The sequence below is a fragment of the Podarcis muralis genome, chromosome 14, assembly GCF_964188315.1.
Source record: "Podarcis muralis chromosome 14, rPodMur119.hap1.1, whole genome shotgun sequence".
Taxonomy (NCBI): Eukaryota; Metazoa; Chordata; class Lepidosauria; order Squamata; family Lacertidae; genus Podarcis; species Podarcis muralis.
Genome location: NC_135668.1, coordinates 12,630,028 through 12,657,417, shown reverse-complemented (window position 1 = coordinate 12,657,417; position 27,390 = coordinate 12,630,028). Strand labels below are relative to the sequence as shown.

The window sequence follows — 27,390 nt, the reverse complement described above, 5'->3', positions numbered from 1 at the left end:
TTGCAAGTGCACTCAGGGGACAACTGAAGTGCAATCCATACTGAAGGTAGGGGTGTAGGCTGCGCAATGAATCAGGGAGTGGTATTCGTGCAGGCCTGGGCTGTCACCCACCAAACTGCTCTTGATTCACGAGGCACACTATGTACTCTAACACCAGCTATGACGAATGGACTGTCTAGACATGAATTTGCAACCAAATCTAGGAGATCGCTTAGTATAAGGAGTTAAAAAATACAACAACCACAACCCCACCTCAATCACCACAGCCCAGGCACCTGAAGTATGGGAGTAATAATAGGACTGCCCTACCTGGCAAGGCTATTGTAAAGGTTATTTGCACAATTTGCACAAAGCGCCTACATGAAATTTTATATTACCATTGTTGAACCTTTCATTTTGGCTTCCCGGTATGGGGGGGGGGGAGCGCTATGGTCTTGATACTGTTCTGCTTATTAAATGTACTGATGCGTTTGAATTTACAGTTGTCTTTCAAATATAACATAAATTTATTCCAGTCTTTCAGGAATGTCTGGTCCTGTTGGTTCCGAATATTCCCTGTCAATTTTGCCAATTTGGCATAGTCCAGTAATTTCATCTGCCACTCTTCTTTCATTGGTAATCACAGCTCTTTCTTCATCCTCTCCTCCTCCTCCTCCTCCTCCTCCTCCAGCTGCTGTCCAAGGTTTATCTTGTTCCTCTCGTAGCCTCATTTGAGGAGTTAATTTTTCAGCCACAGCTATCTTCCATGGTGTTACTTTGACCTTGGGCAGGTCACTGTCTCTCTGCCTAACCAACCACACAGAGCTGTTGTGTGGATAAAGTTCAGATGTAAAGAACCAGGTAGAAGAAGAGTTTGGATTTGATATCCCGCTTTATCACTACCCGAAGGAGTCTCAAAGCGGCTAACATTCTCCTTTCCCTTCCTCCCCCACAACAAACACTCTGTGAGGTGAGTGGGGCTGAGAGACTTCAAAGAAGTGTGACTAGCCCAAGGTCACCCAGCAGCTGCATGTGGAGGAGCGGAGACACGAACCCGGTTCACCAGATTACGAATCTACCGTTCTTAACCACTACACCACACTAGGGCTTCTTGGGGGCAAGATAGGATATCATCATCATCAGCAACAACAACAACAACTACAACAACAACTGATGGGTTGTGATTTTCCTAGGAATAGCTGGGTAATAGGCAGTGTACTAGACTAAATGAACTTCTCATCTGATCCCCCCTGGAAGATCTTTTTGAGGTTCAAATCCTTGAACAACCATGGAGGTCATTAGATGGTTATGATCAAACTGCTGTACCACTGAAAACCCTACCAATAAGGTAATTCAGATAAGAATTCCAAACTGCTATCCAAAAGAGTAACCTTTCAAGTTAAGTCCTGGAGTCATTTGTTTCGAATAAACAGAAAATCAGCAGACATCAGAGAAGAACCAACTGATCTTCTCTGAGTTAACCACACTTATGGATTGCGAGTTGCTCTTCTTGCCCTTGGAGAGCTGTATAAATTGGTTGACTGCAATTGGAACAGTTGGTGGGGCGCACTTCTGTACACTGCGGCCAGAGAGTCAGATGGTAAAGTTACACGGAATGATTTCATGCCTGCATGTGCCAGGTTCTTATCACTGCAATTGGACAGCGCTCCATTGCTGCCATCAAGGAGGTTGGGACAACAGCCTCAAGAAAGCATTTCGTACACATTCGGTCACCATTTTGCGCATGTTCTGATTGCAATGGCTAAATTATCAAGTCAGAGAAAAAGACCCCTGCAAAACAGGTTTGACAGAAGCAAAATGAGTCAAAATGATGCCATTTTATTACAGCATTTGACATAACGACTGAACCCAGGGAGGTTTACAGGAAAATAAAAACTGGGATTTGAGGGCAAATATGGTGTACTGTATATTACATGAATGTTCCCTTTCCTATGAGCAGAGGTAAAGGTAAAGGGACCCCTGACCATTAGGTCCAGTCGTGACCAACTGTGGGGTTGCGGTGCTCATTTCACTTTATTGGCTGAGGGAGCCGGCGTACAGCTTCCGGGTCATGTGACCAGCATGACTAAGCCGCTTCTGGCGAACCAGAGCAGCACACGGAAACGCCGTTTACCTTCCCACCGGAGTGGTACCTATTTATCTACTTGCACTTTGACGTGCTTTCGAACTGCTAGGTTGGCAGGAGCAGGGACTGAGCAACGGAAGCTCACCCCGTTGCGGGGATTTGAACCGCCAACCTTCTGATCGGCAAGCCCTAGGCTCTGTGGTTTAACCCACAGCGCCACCAGAGCAGTGGTAGATGTATGCAATACCAGGAGCACAGTCAAGTTGCCATTGCATGAACTGACCATTGATCCCAATGAAATCTTAAGACATGTATAGGATTGCATACAAGTTGTAGGTAGGAAAAGCACTGATGCCCTTGGGCTCTGCTTGTGGGAGTCACCTAGGCATCTGATTAGACACTGTAAGAACAAGGTGTGGAACATGATGGGATTATGGCCTGATTCTGTGGGGCTTTTCTTATGTTCTGTCAGCTTGAATGAAAAGAGATGCAGAGGCTCAGACTTTGGCAAGTCTCTGGGAAAGAAAACTAAGAATGCAGCCATTGAGAATCTCTCTCTCTCTCTCTCTCTCTCTCTCCCCCCCCCCCCTCTCTGCCTGCTGTTGCAATTCTGACTTGGTGAATAGATGGAATACTTCACAATTCCGCTGAGCAAAACATTGAGTCGCCCAGAGTCCCTTCTTGAGGCCCAGCAGCTCCTTGAACCCCTTTTAGATACTATTTTCATTGCAAGAATACTTTCAATTTCCCAGAATCGTGTGGCCCTCTTTGAAAAGCGATGCAGCCTTAAGTTGTTAAATCTCTAAGAGAATTGCTCGGAGAACATGTTTGTCTCTGAGCTCAGTAGTGGCAAGGAGCTGACCTCGGAGAACACATCCTGGCACACTCTCATTAAAGACCTCCTGAGTGGAAGAAAAACCTGCAACAAAGGCAAAAAATTTCATGGGAACATGAAGGTGAGATCTTTTTATTCCTGGTAATCCCTTTTAAATAACTCTCACCTTTTGCTCTCTCATTCTGTCAAGGAAAGTGCCTATAACTGCAGAGAAGAAAGATCTTGCCCAGTGCAGGAGATGAAAAAGTCTGATCTGAGGCAGATTAAGTCTGCAAACCCTGTCCTGTAATTTATGTTAGCTTTTTTGGGTTGGGGGTGGCGGGATAAGGCACAAAAATGAACAGGAATAAATCTGCTCAGAGTCTATCCAGATTAGCCTGCTTGATCTGTTAAGTAACAAGTTTGTCCACCCTCGAATTGGAGCAAATTGTCGCTGAGGCACTAGAGAAGAGGGCCACCATGCTTTTGGGGTCTGTGTGCACATTTACAAAGCGGAGAAACTGTTGTAGGCACCCCACTCTCTACATTGGTTGCAGAAGAATGCTTCTTTCAGCCTAATTTCAGTAGGGGGGGGAGGAGTGGGGCAGATACCCTGCAGGCACCAAGGAACATCTCTGCAGGCCCAAGTGTGCCCACAGGCATGGCACTGCCAACCCCTGCACTAGAGAGTGTAGGTTACATTTTTTGGAAGTGCAACAGCAAGGATCATTCCGTTTGTAGCTTAAGGGTTAATTTTGTAATTTTTGAAGTAAACTAGCCAGGAATGGGATGGGGGAGGTGTGGCTTAGCAATACGAAACTGCCAATAAAACAAAATTTTAAAATCAAGTAGACATTAAAACGTGTATCAAATATAGACAGACAGAATAAAATTGACAAATGTACATAATAAAGTTTGTCTGGGTATGGTTGCCTAAACAAAAGAAGTTTTAGCACGTATTGAGAACAGCACAGAAAAGGTGCCTGATTAATAATAGTAATAACAACGATTATAATACAATATTTCTGCCCTGGATATCTGATGGAAACCTTCGCTAGTATGTTTCCACTGGCAATTGAAGACTAAAAAATTTATGCAAGCATTTCCAGACTACTGATCACCAACTTGCTCATCTGTTTCTTTCCTTAGCTTATTTGCAATATGGTTGAGCAGTCTGTTTAAATCATTTCACAGAAGTAATGCTTAAGACAAGGATGAAGATCTTCAGACCTGGGGGTGGGGTCAAATGCAACAGCTACCTGTCCCTTTAAGCTCTCTTGAGGCCACACCTCCTTTGCTAGGTCACACCCCTCAATGGACATGCTTCTTACCCTGAGCATTTTTGCCTGGAGGGAATGAGTCCTTGAGCTCCGATTATGTCTCTTGCTTGCCTGAATGAAGGATATAGAGACATGTTTATGTGCACAGTGGTGTACTGTGCTAATGTAAAATTTACATTCTGTGCTCTCCTCTAAGTCATGACTTCAAAGAACTAGGAAAACTTGCTAAAGCAACTGAGGCATTGGAGTCTCTTCCCTCCCTTCTCAAATGTCAAGGTTGACAGGGTCAATTTTGTTCTACCTAGTCTTTTATCAAGCCCATCATTTTTGTCCGTCTGTCTCTGAAGTAGGTCAACTGGGCCGTAACTTACTATTCCTGTGTAGTTCTGTGTGGCTTCAGAGCACCTCTACCAATGTGAACCTATGAGGACCCTTCAATTTTCATCTGAGGCTCTTCCCAGGGTGCCCCCTCTGAGGTTCAGAGGGTGGTGGAAATGAAGAGAGCTTTTCAGTGGCGAATCCTCGCTTGTGGCAGGCTCTCTCCAGTGAGGTCTGCCTGGTGCCATCATTAATATCCTTTCAGTTCTAGCTAAAAATTTATCTCTTCTCCCAGACATCTGATGGATTATGAAGATTTTGCTGTCTACTGATTTTTAGTTTTGCTGTTTAAGTTTCAGCTGCTTTTATTGTAATACATTTTTCTTTTTCTGATTTCAGGGCATGCTTCAAATTATTTTGCAAATAATATGTGCAAATAATATTTATGTGAAACAGTAGTACAGTGGTACCTTGGTTTACAAACTTAATCCATTCCGGAAGTCCATTCTTAAACCAAAGCATTTTTAAACCAAGGCGTGCTTTCCCATAGCAGTGGGGGGCTCAATTTACAAATGGAACACACTCAACAGGAAGTGGAACATGTTCTGCTTCCAAGGCAAAGTTCACAAACCAAAACACCTACTTCCGGGTTTGCAGTATTCTTAATCCAAGTTGCTCATAAAAGAAGCTGTTCTTAAACCAAGGTACCACTGTAGTAGTATTAATAATGAATTGCAACTCCATCATTTTCAAGACTGATTCCAATATACTTGTGGCCATGCCAAAATTATCGTATTTCAATTAATTTGTTTATGGAACACTTGTATAAATCAGCATCAGATATTGCCACAATTCTGCATTCTCCTATTTCGCAATTTTTCTTTTCTTTTCTTTTGCACAAATCCACCAACGTTTCTGTGGAATATTGGTCACATTGAAACCAGCTACTTTACACAATAAGCTATGAAGAATACTGGGTCAACCGACCTGGAAACTTATATCATAGTCTTAAACAGAAATTGTACTGTGACACCAATGATGGTTCTCATCTATGGGTGAAACACCCATGAGGCCAGGTGAAGCAAGCAACTCATGCTATTGAAGGAACAGCAACAGCTTTTGCCTAAGACTGCAAAACCAATTATGCAATGCAACACTGAACAAAATACACATATGATCAGGACCTTTCACTGAAGCAAACAACTCACATTATTGAAGGAACTGCAACAAGTCCTATTTAATGCTACAAAACCACCAATGATGCAACCCAACTATGAGTAAAACAGATGTACAACAGGGACTTTCAGCTGAAGCAAGCAACTAGTGATTTTGAAGGAATGACAGTCTCATGGATCTGGCCAAAATTTGAACAAGCATCTAGATCAAGGGAAGTAATAGTGCCACTGTATTCTGCTCTGGTCAGACCTCACCTGGAGTACTGTGTCCAGTTCTGGGCACCACAGTTCAAGAAGGACAGTGACAAACCTGAACGTGTCCAGAGGAGGGCAACCAAAATGGCCAAAGGCCTGGAAACGATGCCTTATGAGGAACGGCTAAGGGAGCTGGGCATGTTTAGCCTGGAGAAGAGGAGGTTAAGGGGTGATATGATAGCCATGTTCAAATATATAAAAGGATGTCACATAGAGGAGGGAGAAAGGTTGTTTTCTGCTGCTCCAGAGAAGCGGACACAGAGCAATGGATCCAAACTACAAGAAAGAAGATTCCATCTAAACAATTAGGAAGAACTTCCTGACAGTAAGAGCTGTTCGACAGTGGAATTTGCTGCCAAGGAGTGTGGTGGAGTCTCCTTCTTTGGAGGTCTTTAAGCAGAGGCTTGACAACCATATGTCAGGAGTGCTCTGATGGTGTTTCCTGATTGGCAGGGGGTTGGACTCGATGGCCCTTGTGGTCTCTTCCAACTCTATGATTCTATGATTCTATGAGATGTTTGGGGCTAGGACAATGGAACTGGGTTTCACACATATTGAGCTCCACAAATCCCTCTGCATATCACTGGAGTTGAATGAACCCTAACTAATGGTGGGTTGTAAGACATGATCTACTTATATCAGATCATTTCCATTAATTTTAGTAGGACTATTCTGAAGAACATGTTTTTAATCACTGCCACTAGGTCTGTTATATCCAAATTAACTAAACACATTTATATCCCACCTTTCCTCCAAGAAGATCATAGTGGTGCAACATGACTCCCCCCCCCTTCCCCATTTTATCCTCACAACAAAGCAGGTTGGGCTGAGAGACTGTGACTGCCCCCAAATGTCACCCAGCTTTGTGGCCAAGTGAGAATTCAAACCTTGGTCTCCTACTCTAACCACAACACCACTCTGTGAATGGTCTGGACATCAACAAAAATGCATAACTTACAACAGTGAGGAAGGTCCATACTTGTCATACAAAAACGAAGTGGACTCTTCATTCAAACTAGCTATTATTCACAACAGGGTACCGATCCCCTGGGTCAACTGGTTGGGGAAATCTATAAACAAGACAATGACTCACACCATTAGCTGCAGGGCTATTGTGATTACCGTCGATCAATCTTGGATTACAGCACAACATTAGTTGGGCAGAGGCTACAGAATACTATCCTTCATTCTTCATTAGGCAGCCTATGGACCAAATCCAACCTGCCAGAGTTCTCAGATTGACCCTTAGAGATGATGTCTCTTCTTCCCCTCGGCTCCCAGCTACTAGAGCTGGGAATCCAAAAACATTTGGAAGGCCACAGATTCCTCATTCCTAACCTGGTAAATGCGAAATCCTCAAGGGCCCTCTGCAAGAGGAACTGATCCACAAATATCGCCTAGCTCTTAAGTTTTTGTTTGTTAATAGATCCTGGCACGGTCCGAGCGAAACAGGAATAACGATGTTCCCAAATAGAGGACTCAGGAGTGAGTGGAAAGAGAGGGAGGAAAATAAAGCACATGGGCCTTTGTTTAATTTGCAGTGCCTTTCAAATTAGTTATGAAGTATGAAATAGCTGAGTAGTGGTTTGAGGAGTAGCAGCAACACTCACAAGTTTAGTGAATAAATGCAACTTCTAGACAGCTATGGAAAATGATCCTGTATATGTAGCAGGAAGTTATATGCACAACAGAAATATCCTGTATGTTCCGGTTTGTGCAATATATCTATATCTATATCTATATCTATACACAGCGGTACCTCGGGTTACATACGCTTCAGGTTACACACTCCACTAAGCCAGAAATAGTGCTTCAGGTTAAGAACTTTGCTTCAGGATGAGAACAGAAATCGGGTTCTGGCGGCGCGGCAGCAGCAGGAGGCCCCATTAGCTAAAGTGGTGCTTCAAGTTAAGAACAGTTTCAGGTTAAGAACAGACCTCTGGAACGTGTACACACACACACACACACACACACACACACACACACCCCAGAACGCCCCTCTCCACATTTGCCTCCCCCAAAATTTGTTAGGGATCCTTTGCAAGGCTACCACCTATCTATTTGGAGCAGTGGTTTCCACAGAGCATCTTGGAGAATGCTGAGCTCATGTGAACATGTTGTGATCGTGTTCAAGCCTCCCTGAAAGATCACTTGCCCACTGCTACCGAGAATTCCCAACGACGTGCAGAATGGAATTGAGCACTGGGTGTTCTCCAAGGCTCACAGTCTGTGCACGACTACTGTGAGGACCAATGGCAAGAGGGGTGCTTCCTGCCTTGGCAGATATAGACCTGGCCTGAGTGGCCATCCATGCCCTTTGCACTCTAAGAATGGCAACAGCTTCACAACAAATATTCAGGAGCTCCTTTTCCTGCAAGTGGAAATGGAAAGTTCCCCCTGGAGGCTTGCAACTCACCAGGCGAAAAACCACACCTTCCGATTTCTTTCTTTCTTTCTTTTTTTGCCAAGGCAGAGGTGGCAACTCTGTAAGGTCCGATAAATTATTGTACCGCCTTAAGTTGGCCTCCCTACTAACAAATGTACATTTTGCATGTAAATGAAAGCTTTTAATCCGCTAGCTCCTAAATTACTCAGAACATGGGTTGTTGTTGTTTTTTTAACGCCGACAATTCCGTGGGGAGGAAGGGGGAACTTTGCGCATGATAAGGAGCAAATAAGCAATCTGTTGCTTTAAGATACTGCAAAAGCTTTAAAGAGTAACAAAAAAGAGCTATGTATTAACACCTCTTGATCTGTTTCAAAGTTGTTGTGGTTTCATTTATTTTATTATTTTTTAAAAAAAGGTTTATAATGAAACTACTACTGAATATCACAGCTTTGATCTTAATTGGCTTCAGTTATTTGCAAGCTTTTAACTTTTCTGGGAGAGCACTACATCTCTCTCTCTCTCTCTCTCTCTCTCTCTCCTCCCCACAATCCCTCCTACAAGCTGACAGAACGCTTGGAAGCGGATAGGGCGACTTTTAATGATGCAAATACTCACTGCTTGATTAGACACACTTGGAGGACAAGAAGTCTCTTGTGGTAAAATAAATAAATAAAAATACTCCGCTCCAGCTGGAAAGGAAACCGAGGCACCATCCTAAACCATAAGTGATGGCTTCAATTAAATTGATTTAAAATTCATTTTTTGACAGGTCCATTTTGCTCCGTTTTCCCATCCCGTTCCTACCACCGCCGCCCCCCTCCTTCTTTTGCCGGGGCGAAGTGAAAAATCTTCCAGCCGAAAGCAGTCTTTTGTTTCCACGGATAAATCTACTGTCAAAAGTCCTCTCTGTTTTATATCACTCCTGCGGGACAAAGCTGCTCTTGACAGTTTGCCAGGGTCTCCGCTCTCGCTGGGTTTCTAGGACAAAGTGCAAGGTACCGTTGTTTATGCAGGCTTCTGATTAACTATCCTGACAGGTCTATATACTGTTAATTTAAACTGACTGCCTCACACTGCGCCCCTCAGATCATTATGTCATATATTTATTTTTTGTGCAGTAGAGGCACCCCGTGAGCCCCAGATGAACACAATGGAAGTTCAAGCCTATGTATGCGGCGTTTTCACAAGCCTCGCCCCTCACTCCACTCCAGAAGACACAACGACAACTCCTGGGGGGTCTGGGGGCCTTTCATTTAATCACGCAACGGGTGCTGCCCAGATAACAGAGGATGACATGTCTACATGAGCCCTGAAACTGAACTGGATCAGAGCAACAATGGAAGGTAGCAAGGCTCAAGGGGCAGCGCCCATGGGTTTGCATGCAGAAGTTCCTGTGTTCAGTCCCTGGCTCCTCCTCTTAGAAGAAGAAGAAGAGGAGGAGTTTGGATTTGATATCCCGCTTTATCACTACCCGAAGGAGTCTCAAAGCGGCTAACATTCTCCTTTCCCTTCCTCCCCCACAACAAACACTCTGTGAGGTGAGTGAGGCTGAGAGACTTCAGAGAAGTGTGACTAGCCCAAGGTCACCCAGCAGCTGCATGTGGAGGAGCAGGGAAGCAAACCCGGTTCACCAGATTACGAGTCTACCACTCTTAACCACTACACCACCCTGGCTCTTAGAAGGCTCAGGAAACAGATGGTAAGAAGGACCGACTTGTAAGACCCTGGAGAGCTTCTGCTCAGGAGACAATGCTTGGAACAGGAATAAGACCATGCTGTGGGTTAAACCACAGAGCCTAGGGCTTGCCGATCAGAAGGTCGGTGGTTCGAATACCTGTGACGGGGTGAACGCCCATTTCTCGGTCCAGCGCCGAGGGCCTTCTGGTGGTTCCCTCGCTGCGAGAAGCCAAGTTACAGGGAACCAGGCAGAGGGCCTTCTCGGTAGTGGCGCCCGCCCTGTGGAATGCCCTGCCACCAGAAGTCAAAGAGAAAAACAACTACCAGACTTTGAGAAGACATCTGAAGGCAGCCCTGTTTAGGGAAGCTTTTACAGTGGTACCTCGGGTTACATACACTTCAGGTTACATACGCTTCAGGTTACAGACTCCGCTAACCCAGAAATAGTACCTTGGGTTAAGAAATTTGCTTCAGGATGAGAACAGAAATCGTGCTCCGGCGGCGCAGCTGCAGCAGGAGGCCCCATTAGCTAAAGTGGTGCTTCAGGTTACGAACAGTTTCAGGTTAAGAACAGACCCCTGGAACGAATTAAGTACTTAACCCGAGGTACCACTGTAATGTTTAATAGACTATTGTATTTTAATATTCTGTTGGAAGCCACCCAGAGTGGCTGGAGAAACCCAGCCAGATGGGCGGGGTATAAATATTATTATTATTATTATTATTATTATTATTATTATTATTATTATTATTCAGCTTACTCCCAGGTAAGAGTGAATATGGCAAGACCCTATCAGTAGCTATTCAATGTGACAATGAAAAAGTGGAATGCCCAGTATACCTCTGTAAATCAGACGATGGGGATGAAGAATATTTTCACCATTGCGCTCTGACTTCCAGTAAAATCTGGCTGGTTGCTAAATGGGAACCAGCCACCTTCTCAAATTTAATTGACAATAGCTGTGGCGAGTTATTTTGGTTCTCTGGCTGAGAAAGCACCCTCTCCCACAATATATTGATTGGTGTAGAATACACATGCTCTCAGCCGCTATAACATTCACTCCATTTAATCCCAAGAGCCAGTACAGAAACAAAAACCTGGAAGGACTCTAAGCCATAAATCTCATGGGGTAATGCTGGGCAAGTCTGTTTTATCTCTTAGGCCAGGAATGTATAACCTGTGGCCCTCGGGACGTTGTCAGACTCTGACCATTAGTCATGCTGGCTGGAGCTGATAGGAGTTGAGAAGCGTTGTTGTGGGGCTAAAATCTTCTGGGAGAAGGAGGAAGCACTTCCAACCTGGCCAAGGGCCATTCTTCTATTCCATGATTTTGCTAACAATTCCATCTAGTTTCCATATTAAAGGTAAAGGGACCCCTGACCATTAGGACCAATCGTGGACAGCTCTGGGGCTGCGGCGCTCATCTCACTTTATTGGCAAGGAAGCCGGCGTACAGCTTCCGGGTCATGTGGCCAGCATGACTAAGCCGCTTCTGGCGAACCAGAGCAGCACACGGAAATGCCGTTTACCTTCCCGCTGGAGCGGTACCTATTTATCTGCTTGCACTTTGACATGCTTTCGAACTGCTAGGTTGGCAGGAGCTGGGACTGAGCAACGGGAGCTTACCCCGTCGAGGGAATTTGAACCACCGACCTTCTGATTGGCAAGCCCTAGGCTCTGTGGTTTAACCCACAGCACCACCCGTGTCCCATATAGTTTCCATATTAATCTCTATCAATATGTAGATATGTGTTTTGAAATATTTAAACTACTGAGAACAGAATCACAACATTCGAATCAGTGTGAAATCCAATGGAGAGACTTTCCTGAGAAGAAGGACTGGTTGTTAAAACTACTCTGGGAACTGAAGCTCTCTGAGGAGAATAGGGGTCTCCTAAGAACTCTCAGCACCTTTAAAGGTAAAGGTAAAGGGACCCCTGACCATTAGGTCCAGTCGTGTCCGACTCTGGGGTTGTGGCGCTCATCTCGCTTTATTGGCCGAGGGAGCGAACCGCCGACCTTCTGATCATCAAGTCCTAGGCTCTGTGGTTTAACCCACAGTGCCACCCGCGTCCCCTTCAGCACCTTTAGCAAACTTCAGTTTCCAGGTTTCTTTGGGTGAAGCTATGTTCATTTAAAGTAGTTCAATACTGTTTTAATTGTATGGTATGGATGTGACCAGAATCATATCTGAATCAACAACATTGTGGCATAAGCTGGTCTCATGGGGTCAGGGTACCAGATTCAAATTTAACACACTGTATTGCTTTTAATTGTGAAACAATTAGCTAATGTGCTGCAATAACAGATCTGCAAATGCTTCTTTCGTGCTGGAAAACAGCTTCTGCTGCGAGCGTTTCACGGTCTCTCCTTGCTCAAAGAAGATTAAAACTTTAGAAGCATTTGTTTGCACCGTCACTCTTATTTACTGTTTTACATCAAAAGGCATTAATCTGCCATGTGGACATCTCATATTTCTCATCTGAGACAAAGTGCAATAAAAACATGGAAGTCAGGGAAAGGCAAAACCAATTTTACAACACAGACTGAGCAATTGTTTTGCAGCATAGCCCTCAAATGTAAAGACTCTTACATTTTCTTTTTTTTAAAAAAATTGCCTAATCAAATGCAGACGCTGTTCCAGTCACGCTAAATTTTCACATAATGGCAGGAGAACATTTCTTTCTAGCCGAGCGCCGGGCATTTGGATCACATTATTACATTTGCTACTGTGTGGTTTTTGTTTTTTTCTTTAACTTTGGGACTGTGCATTTGCAAACGCATTTTGTACTGGTCTGAACGCCTTGCCCACACAATTGCTACAGCGGGAAATGTTTGCTGCGCTCTGTTGTTGTTGTTATTATTATTAATAATAATATTCCTGCAAAGGTGGGACTGCTACAATGCATCCACACCATACATTTAAAGCATTATTATACCATTTTAACCAGTCATGGCTTTTCCTGAAAGAATCCTGGGAACTTTAGTTCGAGAGTGCGGAAACTTGTTAGCTGAGAGCTACAATTCCCCGAGTTCCCTGGAAAGAGTGATTGACTGTTAAACCTCTCGTGGTTTGACAAAACAGAACGTTGCTGGCCTGCTTTCTTTCCATCCCGGATGAATTCACAAGCCCTGTTGTCTGAGGTTATAAGGTCATTATGATATCTGCATCCTATTAACTTTTCCATTATTTTGCTTTGGATTTAATCCCAAGGTCTTCCCCTCCGCAAGTCATTTCCCCCCGGTCTCTGGTTCCCCGTTTCTGTCTCTCCAGTTACATCATAAAAGCACTATAGCATCATAGGAGCATGTCCCATGATGCAACAGTCTTATTATTTTAATGAGGGGAAATGGTAACCTTGGGAGGTAGAATGCTAGGAATAAACCCTTCCTCCTTGTTTGCAACCTTCAAGGTCATTTTGCACCACTAGTAGGATCAAATGGTAAAGGTTATTTCTGGCTGGTTGTAGAAAACGGTGTGTTAATTAGGCTGAAACCAACTCACTAACATGCCAGTTTTCTATGTACAGAGGGGTGGCGATGTGCCCTACTTTACAGAGGAGGGTAGTCCTGTATTTTAGGGGTGGGGAGCCTTGAGCCCGTGGACCAAATGTGGCCCTCTGAGCCAGAAGCTCCATGCAGACAAAACCCTCCCTTCAGAGTTTTTGCCTAGCTGCAATGTGTGAAGAACTGTGAGTGGAGAGACTTTGTGTTGGCCACCAGGCAATGGCTTTTCCCACCTGCTTTGCCCCACCCTCCAGACCCAGAAGTCTTTTCCCTGACCATGCCTTTAAGAATAGCAAAAGCAGTTGGGAAGAGAGAAGAGGCGTTCAGAAAACAGTTGTTGTGAGTCTTTGTTTCTCAATTTTGATCCTTTTACATGGTCTTGTATGTAACTGAGTAATTTACATGGTCCTTTTACATGGTCTTGTATGTAATTATGCATTGAGACTTGCTTTTTTTTAACTGTTCATTGTTTGTTTGTTTGTTTGTTTGTTTGTTTGTTTGTTTGTTTATTATATTATTATTTATTGCCATTGTTAAGTGTAAACTGCTTCCTTATTATTTGATGACATTTAATTTTACTGTTTACCATTATATTCTAATGGCTTATTGGATATTGCTTTATCTGATATAAGTTGTTTGTTTCAAAGTTTTGTTTATATTACAACTTTTTGTATTGGGTCAGATTGTTATGAATTGTGTGATATCTACTGTTTTTTATTATTATTTTGGGGGGTTTCTTCAGCTTGTAAACCGCCTTGTGTATGGTAATATGGAAAGGCAGTATGAATACAAATTAAAAGTGAACTGAACTGAACTCTTGCCTAGCTGGAGGCTGATGGGGTTTATTTAGATACTAGCCTACTGTACATAGGCTAACAACTAAAATGCATGGTTGTTGCCTCACCCACTTTTGCCTGTGGCCCCATCCTCAATGGCATGTGGCCCCCAGCAGCTTGCAAAGAAGGGAATGAGTCCCTCTGGCTGAAAAAGGTTCCCTACACTTGCTTTGTTGAAGACATCTGTTTGTAGAGCACCCAGTGTAAATCTGCTCTAAAGCTGAATACAGTGGTACCTTGCAAGACGAATGCCTCGCAAGACGAAAAACTCGCAAGACGAAAGAGTTTTTTGTTTTTTGAGTTGCTTCGCAAGACGAATTTCCCTATGGGCTTGCTTCGCAAGATGAAAACATCTTGCAAGTTTGTTTCCTTTTTCTTAAAACCGTTAATACATGCATTCCTGTGGGAAACCGTGCTTCGCAAGACGAAAAATTCGCAAGACGAAAAAACTCGCAGAACGAATTAATTTCGTCTTGCGAGGCACCACTGTAATTGTAACAAGGGAGGTAAGAGGCCTCAAGGTGTCTATCAGTAGTTAGCACCCGAACAGCAGCAATGCATAGGTAGCAGCCTTGTATAGGACAGGTAGGGCCCAAGAAAGGTTTCTTCTTATTCTCCGATCTGGTCTGCATCCTGGGTAAGTTCTCGTTCACTCTGATGCAATGCAAAAAACCAAACAAAAAACTTTCTAAAAAGCAGCACAGGCTTTAAAAGGTCTAGACTTGACAATGGAAGCAGACGAAGCAGGCTTAGAATGGTTTGCTCAACCACTGTAAAAGCAACTCATAAAAGACACATTAGAAACAAGCTCTGCTTCGTCTGTTACTCAAAAAACAATAAAATTCCATAAACTAAGAGGTGATGCAATCGGGTCGTTCATGGCCACGACTGCAAGATTTTGTGCTTCTGGATGGGGAAAATGAAACACTTTTCAGCGACACATCTTTGAATTCTCCCATCTTTAAAAAAGAAGGGGGGAAAGCAAGCATCAAAACCTTTCAGCTTGACCCCTGCTGGAAATATAATTAAGCTGCAAAATGTGTAATTTGATCAGCGTTGTCCAAGATTACCAAAAGTCATGTGGTTAAAATATCTGCAAGTCACCTCCTATTATTAAGCCACGTTCTACACATGCGGAGCCTGGATAGCTCAGTTGGTTAGAGCGTGGTGCTGATGATGCCAAGGTTGCAGGTTTGATCCCCTTATGGGACAGCTGAATATTCCTGCATTGCAGCGGGTTAGACTAGATGCTCCATGGGGTCCCTTGCGACTCTACAATTCCATGATTCTGCGTAGCAAAATGAGGTGGTGTAATGGACTGTACCACTTCTGGCTTCAGTTGGACACTTCTAGTTGCTACATTATTCTTGTTTACCCTCCCCACCAAACACCCTTAAAGAAATAATAATCTAGTACGTACATCAAGGAGAAAGGTCTGCCTAGTCTGTGACCTGCGTGCTCATTTTCCACCACTTGCAAGGAGCTGATTTTTTAAACAAACAAACACAAAAGCAATTTTAAAAAACCCCTATGAAACAGGAACAGCTCGTTCTGCCGCATGTGTGCACCAGCCCGCCATTAACAAAGAATTAAGAAATGTCTCATTTTTCATTTCTGATATGCACACATATCGGAGCCAAGAAATTACCGTCCAGCAGCTGATCTCTCTGCAACCTGAAGAAAACCATTAGAGTCTGAGAGGCAGAAGATTTTATATTGTTCCTTTTATGGATCACCTGAAACTCGGCTCTTTTTTCCCCTTGACAGATTTTTCCACTGTTTTCACACACACACACACACCTCCTCCTCCCACAGATCTCTTTCTTCAGGTGGAAAAATAACAGAGACCAGCTACCTCTGCGTCCCGTGCCAAAGCTGGCAGTCAACCAGCAGTGGAAAGCGAGCCTCTGCTGGCTTGCTGATTATCCAGTCCTTGGGAGTGAATGTGCCACTTAAGAACAATGCCAAGCCTGTTCTCTCTTGGGTCTCTGTGTGTCCAAGCTGTTATTATTTCAGTGCTGTTATAAATGTGAAGGCAGGTACAGTAAATTATATTCTTGCCTTAATTTTTAACCCAGCTTTAACTCTTAATGAACGGAGGGGAAACAAGGTATTTTATTGGGTCCCTAACACTATTAACTGTCTTCATTATAGGATTCTCTTTTAAGATGTGCAATTTTTCAGAGTCTAGCATTTTCCCTCGCCTCCTAATGATCCACTGCTCTTAAACCTTCTCTTGTTCCCCAACTGAATCTCTGGTTTCACTGCAATCTCTAAACCCTTCCCTTGCCTTAAGGTCATAAAGCATGGGTTGGACTCCAGATACCATCAGTCCCCAGCCAGTATAACCAATGGTCTGGGACAGGCATCCCCAACCTGCGGCCTTCCAGATGTTTTGGCCTACAACTCCCATGGTCCCTAGCTAACAGGACCAGTGGTCAGGGATGATGGGAATCCAAAACATCTGGAGGGCTGAAGGTTGGGGATGCCTGGTCTGGGATGTTGTGAGCAGTAATGTGAAACATCTGGAGGCCCCCCAGGTTGGGAACAGCTGACCTACATACTTTTGCTAAAGTCCAGATGAGCGATGAGCAGGTGGACCTCTCACCTCCTTCAAACATTGACACTGTTTAACCCATAGTTATGGTCATTTCAGCACCAATCATATGCCCCCTTGAATGCAGTAGGGTTTTACTTCTGAGTAAAAATGCAGACGATTGCACTAATACAATTGTACTAAGATGATTGCACTAATGCTAATGTATATATATGTACACATACACACACATTTGTAATGAGCATTTGTTGTTGCTCTAATAATTTTACTCAACATTTTTGAAACCACACTGTGTGCTTCTTGCAACAGAAAAACTGCTTATAAAATAGGTAAAGGTAAAGGTACCCCTGCCCGTACGGGCCAGTCTTGACAGACTCTAGGGTTGTGCGCCCATCTCACTTAAGAGGCTGAGGGCCAGCGCTGTCCGGAGACACTTCCGGGTCATGTGGCCAGCGTGACGAAGCTGCATCTGGAGAGCCAGCGCAGCACACGGAAACGCAGTTTACCTTCCCAGCGGTCCCTATTTATCTACTTGCACCCGAGTGTGCTTTCGAACTGCTAGGTTGGCAGGCGCTGGGACTGAGCAACGGGAGCGCACCCTGCCGCGGGGATTCGAACCGCTGACCTTTCAATCGGCAAGCCCTAGGTGCTGAGGCTTTTACCCACAGCGCCACCCGCGTCCCGCGTATAAAATAATAAATGGCTATTCTTGCTAGGGAACCATGAAGAACTTGACTTCCACAAGCCTTAACATTAAGAGTTTTGCGGGTGCAGAAGGGAAGGTGATCGTACAACAAGCTCACAACCCTTAGTTGTCGAGGGAGGAACTCGGAAGCACCGCAACAGCCCATTCAAGGCAGAAGGCCTCCTTGCGATATTCAGAACCCACCCGTTCTAAAACTTGGCTTCATCCCAATGAATTCAGGGAATAATCTTGAGGTTTAAACTCTTGGGAACCTCACTGCCAACCCAAGCTCTACATGAGACAGTTTGGCTCAGAATGGGTGAGCGGTCACTTACGCATGACCCCACCGCACAAAAGAGGAAATGCATCACAAAAGAAGACAACAAAGGGGCAAGACATAAAATTTGCACGTGCTAACTTCTATGCATGAATGCAAACTTGAGAATTAATTACTAGAATTCAAACAGAAATGCAAGACATCTCACCTATTGGCCAGGTGACTGGTGTGCCTGCCTAGTCCTGTGTTCAGGAGTTAAACTGTTGATGGGCAACTTCCAAGGCACCTCTTGCTTCCCTTCTTAGGGCATCTTTCAACTAGACAGTCACCCAACAGAGGGCCAGCATCTCTGAAGTAGGTTGTTTGGCCCCATAAGGGTCTGCTGGATCAGGTTGATGGCTCATCCATTCCAGTATCCTCACAGTGGCCAATCAGGTGCCTGCGGTAAACCTACAAGCAGGGCCTAAGCACAAGAGCACTTGTCCCTCCTGCAGCTTTCAGCAGCTGGTATGCAGAAACATTAATGCCTCTGACTGCTCCATCTGTATCCCCAAGCTCAACTATTTATCCAGGCCAGGTCATGGCATAAATGATGCTGATGTGTTCTCTGCCTTGTGGCAATACAGTGGTATTTCTGGTTGCGAACGCGATCCATTCCGGAGCCCCGTTCACGACCTGAAAGGAATGCAACCCGCATCTGCACACGCGCGGGTTGCGATTCGCCGCTTCTGTGCATGCGCATGACATCATTATTTTTTTTCCTGCGAGTGTGTGAGGCAAAACCCAGTAGTAACCCTTTCCAGTAGTTCCAGGTCGCCGTGGGATGCAACCTGAAAAGATGTAACCTGAACCGAATGTAACAGGTACAGTGGTACCCTGGGTTACATACGCTTCAGGTTACAGACTCCACTAACCCAGAAATAGTACTTTGGGTTAAGAACTTTGCTTCAGGATGAGAACAGAAATCACGCGGCGGCAGCAGCGGGAGGCCCCATTAGCTAAAGTGGTGCTTCAGATTAAGAACAGTTTCAGGTTAAGAACAGACCTCCGGAACGAATTAAGTACTTAACCCGAGGTACCACTGTCATACATTAGTGGCATTCCCTAAAAGTTGGGAATTTGTGGACATGGCCTAACAGCCACACTGGGTTGTTGGAATAGAGCACTGTTTCCCAAACTTGGGCCTCCATCTGTTTTTGGACTACAACTCCCATCAGCCCTAGCTAGCAGGAGCAGTGGTCAGGGACGATGGGAGTTGTAGTCCAAAAAAAAACAACAACCAGCTGGAGACCCAACTTTGGGAAACACTGACCTGCATAGTGTGAGCAATATTGCAGCTGTTAAGTCTGCATTCTTCACGTTGTTCATTGGTTCCACTTTACTGAGAAGAGAGGAGAGCTGGAGTTTCCCCTCAGGGATAGGGTGGAAAGGGTCTGCCGCGGATCTTTCAAGTGCCAAGGTGACAGAAAGGAGTGCCTGATATCGCCCATGTGCAGAGGTCCTTTTGGCAAATGTGTTAAGGACCATTTGCTTCACAGGCTTACCAGACAGAGGACCTGGAATCTGTTCCAGGACATTATTGCTTGGGGAAACGCAGCAGCACCAGCTGACAAAATTATTCCTTTCGAAGAAAAGAAATGAGTGGCATGACTTCGACGGTTTTTTTTAAAAAAGAAAAATAAATGGAGAGAGAAAAGGCAGCCTACTGCAGCGTGGTCTATTATTTGCATTAAAGCTGATTTAGTTCCACGGCCTTTGAGCCGGCTTAATTCTAAGTACCTACTGCTTAACTGGACTGTGGATCTGACTGATAATAAAAATAATGCAAACAGCGGGAGAGAGGGAAGAGCTCATCTTTCAGCAACTAGCCACTGACCGAGGGGGGTTTTATGCAGGCAAATATGATGCATTAATATTGCCAAGGTCAAAAAGTCCAAGGGTAATTGTGCTGTGTTAAATGTATTAATCAAAGCTTCCGAGGGGCCAATTTAATCTGTAAACATTTGGGCACAATCCAAATGTCACCTGCCTGTTTGGGTCGTTTCCAGTGTCATTAATTTGGATTTTTGCATTGTTCTTATGGATAATAATCATTCGTTCCCATGGCAACGTGACAAGAACAATATAATGAATTGTTTTGATTTTTAAAAAAGAAATACATATTTTTTTGTTTGTTTTATTTTTAAGTTGCCCAGCCTCTCAACAAGTTGACTGCAGGAATGGAGGGGACTATTCACACACTACAGCCATAACTCAGTGGTTGAGTCTATGCTTTGCATGCAAAAGGTCTCAGGTTCAATGTCAGGTGTCTCTGGGTAGAGCTGGAAAAGACCTCTGGTTAGAGAGACACTACTGGTCAAGGATACATAATACTGAGCTAGATGGACTAATGCTCTGACTTGATATAAGGCAGCTTCTAGGGCTGGGCGATATTCTGGCTGGATCTACATTGACCGGTTAAACGTTATTAAACATACAATTATATAACGTTCAATGCATTTTCCCGCTGACGTTGGCTAGCTGCTCTGCAGCGCCTTCTGGTGTCTTATGTTAATAACACCTATTTAACGTTAAAAACCACGATTGCAATAATAATAATAATATAATAATAATAATTTATTATTTATACCCCACTCATCTGGCTGGGCTTCCCCAGCCACTCTGGGTGGCTTCCAACAAAATATTACATCTGCCTTCAGATGTCTTCTAAAAGTCTGGTAGTTGTTGTTCTAATTGACATCTGGTGGGAGGGCATTCCACAGGACGGTGCCACTACCGAGAAGGCCCTCTGCCTGGTTCCCTGTAACTTGGCTTCTCGCAGTGAGGGAACTGCCAGAAGGCCCTGGGAGCTGGACCTCAGTGTCCACCCCTGGTTTTCAGCATTTTGATAAATCACCAGCTAAACATCACGATATGATAATATATAACAATGTCTGAAATAAGGATGGAGCAATGTAGAGGCATTGGCTGGCTGGAGGTCCCAGGCCTCAAGGAGGTTAAACTGGCCTCAACCACGGCCAAGGCCTTTTCAGCTTTGGCCCCAGCCTGGTGGAATGCTCTGTCGCAGGAGACCAGGGCCCTGCGGGACTTGACATCCTTCTGCAGGGCCTGCAAGACTATGGTTGTAATTCGTGGGCAGTCATTTAATTTTATCCTGATTCTAATTTGTAAGCTATATTTTAATCAATTGTTTGATTGTGTTTTAATATATTTGATATTTGATGTTAGCTGCCCTGAGCCCAGTCTTGGCCGGGGAGGGCGGGGTATAAATAAAAATTTACTTACTTACTTATCCCACATTGTGTTTTTTGTGTAGCGCACACACATACACACACACACACACACACACACACACACACACACATCATGATTCACAATAAATTGCCAGGTCAAAAATGATGAAAACGATTATTACAATAAGGACTTCAGACCGGTTCTGGACAATACAGTCATACCTCGAGTTGAATGTGCTTCTGGTTGAGCGCGTTTGAGTCGTGCTCCGTGGCAACCCGGAAGTAACGGAGCGCGTTACTTCCAGGTTTCGCCAGTTGCGCATGCGCAGATGCTCAAAATGATGTCACACGCATGTGCGGAAGCGGCGAAATGCGACGCGCAGATGCGCTGTTGCGTCTTGCATTCTGTTTGGGATGCGAACGGGGCTCCGGAATGGATCCCGTTCGCATCCCGAGGTACCACTGTATATTGATATATCGCCCAGCCCTAGAAACTTCCCTTGTTCTTAACTCAAGGAACTAGACTAGGACCAGAGGTAAGGAACCTGTGGTGTTTCAGATATTGTCAGATATATAGCTCCCATCACTTCCAGCCAGCATGACCAGTGGTCAGGGGTAATGGAAGTTGTACTCTAACATCATCTGGAGAAAATCTGTAAATCTCTCTAGTTCAGTACTGGCAGTAGCTCAGCAGGGTCTCAGGCAGGGTCCTCACCTGCCAGCAAGACCCTTTAGAGCAGAGATGGGGCACTTGTGGTCCTCCAGACGTTCCTGGATTTCAGCTCAGCATCCTTGACCCATAGCCAGGTTGGCAAGAGGAGTTGGAGTCTAGCAACATCTGGCGGGTGAAAGAACAACCCTTGGAGTGCCAGAGACTGGAACTGGGACTTTTCTGCATGCAGTGCATCTGCTCTGCAACCCAACTACCTTTCTTCCAAAAATAAATGCATATGCAATACAGTGAATTGGCCACATAGGAACTGCAACACATCACAGCTTCTCAGAGCTTACACAGGTGGTGTTTGTTGGGGGGATGCAATCATCTGAGGTTCTATAGGACCTACATTAATTCTTGACCTGGAAACTCATGAAGCAGCTCTTAGAATTGCGATCCAGTGGCAGCAGTTTGTTCATTTCCAATTCAGTTAAATAAACCAGTTAAGACCTCACGGCTTGGTTGTAAACGGATCGATTCATTTTAAAGATTTATTTCCTGACCTGTTTACTTTCATTTCCCCCAACTTCTTCCCTTGTTCCCTTTGTCTAACAAAGGTTTTGAGCCCCTCTGAACAGGGAAGTTTCCAGAATTTGTAGAGCACTTGGGATACTGTCGGTGCAAAATAAATGTTGGGTAACATGAAGGAGCCACTTCATGGCTGAGTAGGGGTTGTTTGAATTTGGGGCTTCTACCTCTAAGCACAAACACCAGATCCATTGCAGCATACCAGTTATTTGTTTGGTTAAGTTTATGGCTTAATTCAATGGGCCTACACTAGTTTAGACCCAATTTTACAATGGATCGGGCTTATGAATGGTATATTGAAAAACTAAATGTAGTAATTAACTTTTTTACTTTTTTCATATAGGACACTCAACGTCCTAAATCCAGAAACAGTAAAACCAATGTTCTCAGGTTTAATTTGGTTTCTTCCAACATACACCTTAATTCCAAGTACTAATTTTCCTAAAGTGCTTTACAACTTGTGTTGTTAAAAGGAGAAGCCAAAGCAGACTGATCCAGATCAGTTCACTTCCAACTAACTCAGAGAAATTAATTCACTGGTTCAAACATCTCTGGATTACACCTGAAAGTATAATTTTCTATAATTTCTGAATGAACTGAACATGAATTAAGTTCCTTTTCAGTGGAACTTTGGCTGATTTCTAATTCAATTCAATAATTTATAAATCGAGAGTCTTCATCATGCTTAACTCTGTGTCTGATTATGACCATTGCATTTACAATTTTTACCAACCTGACAAGTAATGCTGATGATTAAGCTTAAATATTGTAATATATGGGGGGAGGAGATAAATAAAACAATTGCTCACATTACACCGTGGGTGTGTTTTGGTGCCTCCTTAATCTTCTGAAGTATAGCAGAGCAGCTTGAAAAATTCAAAGAGCTGAAAAAATTGCTGAGGACCACATTAATGAATTGGGAATCAAATCGAACTGGAATAAAATTTGTTCCCTTTTGGAGGGCAGGAAAGGGACTTGAACTGGAACGAATATCTTTTTGAAGAGGATAAACTGGAACTGAAGCTAATTCTTTTTTTACATGAACTCCCCAAGGACTGAATCAGACAGAAAGCTAAACTGAAGTTCAATAATACATGAAGAAGCCTTTGGGAACATCCTCAAGGAGACTGAAAGCATCTGCTTCTGGTTTCGACTAACCACAGTTTATGGTTGTGTCTGAAGCAGAATGAAACAACTTATCCAAACAGGCCAACTTTAAAATGCTGGTTATGATCTTGGCTTGTTTGGATAAACCGGAATTAAAACTAACTATTGGTCTGGGTTTAGACAAAACAACCAACTGTGGTTAGTTTAAAATGGATGCTGATGCTTATCAGCTCTTCATGGCCTTACCAAAGGAGAGGGGAGCAGGGACCGGACTCATGCACTGCTAAACTATGGCTTGGTAATACATACATCCCCAGAGTGCCTCACTGGAATGGGGCAGGGATGCTATGCTAGCTTCCTAGCAGGTGGATCACTGCTGGTTACTGTAAGGGTTAGGAGTAAATTGGCAGGGAGATTGATGTGGTGCAAATGCACCAGATTGGCTTTGCTGGCGAGTTTGCACTGAGCCAATCTCCACACCGTACTGGTAAGTAAAAGCGAGCCGCCTACTGGAAGTCATAGGTGCCAACTCCTTGGAGCCCTGGGTGACTGAGCACCCACAAAAGTCCCCACGAAGGGGCCGGGCACCCACAAATTTTGGTGCCAGGGCCATGCACGCTGCATGGCACCAATGTGCCAGGAACCCACAGTTGCAGGGCGAAGCTGGCTCTCCTGCTGGAAGTTCAGCATATTGACTCTGTTACACCCAAATCAGAACAGAATATCTGACTTGCAGCAGGGAGAGATGATATCAGGGACTGCTAGATTTGTGTGCAGCTGCCCTATGTGGTGAAATACTGAACTGCAGCTGAACACCCAGTGCTATACCAGCTGCACTGGCTCCCGGTGGAGTACAGGATCAGGTTTAAGGTGCTGGTTTTAACCTTTAAAGCCCTATACGGCCTAGGACTCTCATACCTATGGGACCGCCTCTCCTGGTATGCCCCACAGAGGACCTTACGGTCTTCAAACAAAAACATATTGGAGGTCCCGGGCCACAGGGAGGTTAGGCTGGCCTCAACCAGAGCCAGGGCTTTTTCGGCTGTGGCTCTGATCTGGTGGAACGCTCTGTCACAAGAGACTAGGGCCCTGCGGGACTTGACATCTTTCCGCAGGGCCTGCAAGACAGAGCTGTTCCACCAGGCCTTTGGCCAAGGCACAGCCTGACCCCCTCCTTTGGTAATCCTCACAGAACTCTAGCCCAATGGTTGACATTAATTTGATTTGAACTGATTTTATAATGAATTGATTTTAGAATGCTGTATTATTTTACTGTTGTTAGCCGCTCTGAGCCGGGCTTCGGCTGGGGAGGGCAGGATATAAATAAACTTTTATTATTATTATTTATTATTGCAGCTTTCCCGGTGAAGAACTTTCCTGACTCCACCCACCCACTGGATTTTCCTGGGCAGGAAGAAGCAAATAAGTCTTCCTGTTGTGCCTGATCCTGCCTCCTCAATTAGTCTTCAGTTCTGCTTCCTGCTGCATCTTGGCTTGCACTGCGCCCGATTTGCCCTCGACTTTTTCTTTGGTCCCAACCAATAACATGCCCTGCTGCTTCAGTAGCTCAGTTGGTTAGAGCATGTTGCTGATCATGCCAAGATTGCAGGTTCAATCCCCGTATGGGACAGCTACATATTCCTGTATCGCAGGATCAGGGTTCTGCAACCTTTAAGACAAAAAGAGCCACTTGGACCCGTTTCCGAAGAAAAAAAAACTGGGAGCCGCAAAACTCGTCATTATAAAAATAACTTTTTTGTGACTTTTTTTTATTATTTCTTTGTTTGACCCCTCAGAATTACTCCTCCTCATAGAAATAAACGTTAAATTAACAAGTTACCTTTTTTTGTTACCTTCACTCCCCTTCAAAACAGTGACCAGCGTACATGCCCCTTACAATGTAGTGGGCGGGCGGGAAGGTGACGTCGGGACGGTGCGTGACTAACGCACACACCGCCCCCATGCGACGTCACAGCCAGTACAGCGCCCGCCACAGTGGGGAGTGTTGGGGCGCACAATGTGCCTCCTCCCCTCACTAGTATCCGCCCCGGAGCCGCGGCAAAGGTGTAAAAGAGCCACATGCGGCACTGGAGCCGCGGGTTGCAGACCCCTGGACTAGATCTTCCTCAGGGTCCCTTCCAACTCTATAATTCTATGGTTCTTGGCTTGCCTTAGGTTGCTCCCCACACCAAGGGGAACACCCTGAGAAATCCCTGCTTGGCCATAAACCTGAAATCGAGTCAGTGACCTCACTCACAAGGCTGTCCTGAGGAGAAAATGAGGGCTACATCACCCCCAGGCTCATTTGAGAGAGTAGGGATACAAATACATCAAAAGAAAACATGTTAATGTTTCATAAATCATCATAAATGATTCTGAATCCAATACAGCGGTACCTCAGGTTACATACGCTTCAGGTTACAGACTCCGCTAACCCAGAAATAGCACTTCAGGTTAAGAACTTTGCTTCAGGATGAGAACAGAAATCGTGCTCCGGCGGCGCGGCGGCAGCAGGAGGCCCCATTAGCTAAAGTGGTACTTCAGGTTAAGAACAGTTTCAGGTTAAGTACAGACCTCCGGAACGAATTAAGTACTTAACCTGAGGTTAAGTACTTAATACCTGAGGTATTCCCAGAACTGGGAGCAAGACACTAAGAAATGTTGCCTCTTGTTGGGTGTTCTACTCTGGTCTAAAATGGTGGACCTAACAATGTAACCCTATACATGGCTACTCAGAGGTGAGCCCAAATGAATTTAATGGGACTTACCGTATTCCCAGATTAAGCATGCACCCAACTGCAGTCTAAGGAGAAAGGGGTTACCTGGGAGTATGTCCCATTAAATTCAATGGGATTTATCCAACTGGCTAGGCCCATTGGAATGAACGAACTTAGGCTAGTTGTGTTCATTAATTTGAATGGGTCTACTTGAAGTAAGACTAACGTTGACTACAACCCAACAGCATTTACCTTTGAGAGGACATCGTTTGGGCTAGAGTTAGCAGCCTAAATCAAGTTGTGCCTCTTTTATACATTCCAAAATAAGGCCCTCGACTTCCAAATTTAATCCTAAATAGGTATGGGGAACTGACTTCAAATAGTTTGATTCAGAAAATACCACATCACCAACAGAATTGATGCTTACTCCCTGAGAGTTTCATCGCGCCTTATGTTTTCTAGTAATCATTTTGTAACTGTGGTCGCATCTACGCCATCCATTGAAAGCGCTCTCATGCCACTTTCACCAGTCATGGATAATCATGGGAACGGTAGTTTTTTAAAGGGTGCTGAGAACTGTAGCTTTGTGAGACCAGCACCCTTGACTACTACAGTTCCCCAGACGCTTTGGGGAAAGCCACAACTGTTGAAGTGGTTACAAGGGTGCTTTAAATGGATGGCGTGGGTGTGGCCTTCCTCTTCCCCTTGGCAGGTGTGCCTGCTAAGCTGCGTTGAGGCAGCCCTAGAACTACCCAGCACAAAAGAAACTGCCCGTTATGGATGTTAACTTTAGTTACCATAGCCAGACAATGCTGCCAGTGGTGTGGAAGAAAAAATGGCTGTTGCCAGCTGTGTTGTTCACAGTCGGATGGTTTCTTCAAATGGTTATAGAGCCAGTAGCCTGGTGTGGCCAAAGACAGGATGATGGATGAGCAACACAGAGTGTCCAAGTCAAAAGAATGGCAGAAGTTCACTTCAGGGTTGTTAAAATGCAAATCTAGTTTAGTTAACCAAAGCGTGACGGGCATAGAAAAAAATTAAGGAAAGAAGCACACCTCAATATCTTATTATGCACACGCAAATATTTATATATGCAAGTTTAAGTGGAGTTAATATTAGCCCCAGTGAATGTGAATAGCTGGAGAATGTGCAGAATAACCAATATGCGTGCATATTAACATGATATGCTAGAGAGTATGCCTACACTGGGTGACAATCCTACATGCACCTACTTCTGAGTAGGCATGAACAGAA

General features: G+C 44.5%; 1 protein-coding gene across 12 annotated transcripts in view; it reads right to left on the bottom strand.

Annotated features, from left to right (window-relative positions):
* SEMA6D (semaphorin 6D) overlaps positions 1-27,390 on the bottom strand; it is a 254,875-nt gene that overhangs the window by 45,992 nt on the left and 181,493 nt on the right. Inside the window, exon 1 of one of the 12 annotated variants that reach the window (XM_028706506.2) lies at positions 8,912-9,040. The exons of the other annotated variants lie outside the window; for them this stretch is intronic. The gene's annotated coding sequence lies outside the window, so the exon portion shown is untranslated. Of the gene's footprint in view, positions 1-8,911; positions 9,041-27,390 lie in introns of those variants that run through there. 12 annotated transcript variants of the gene reach the window in all.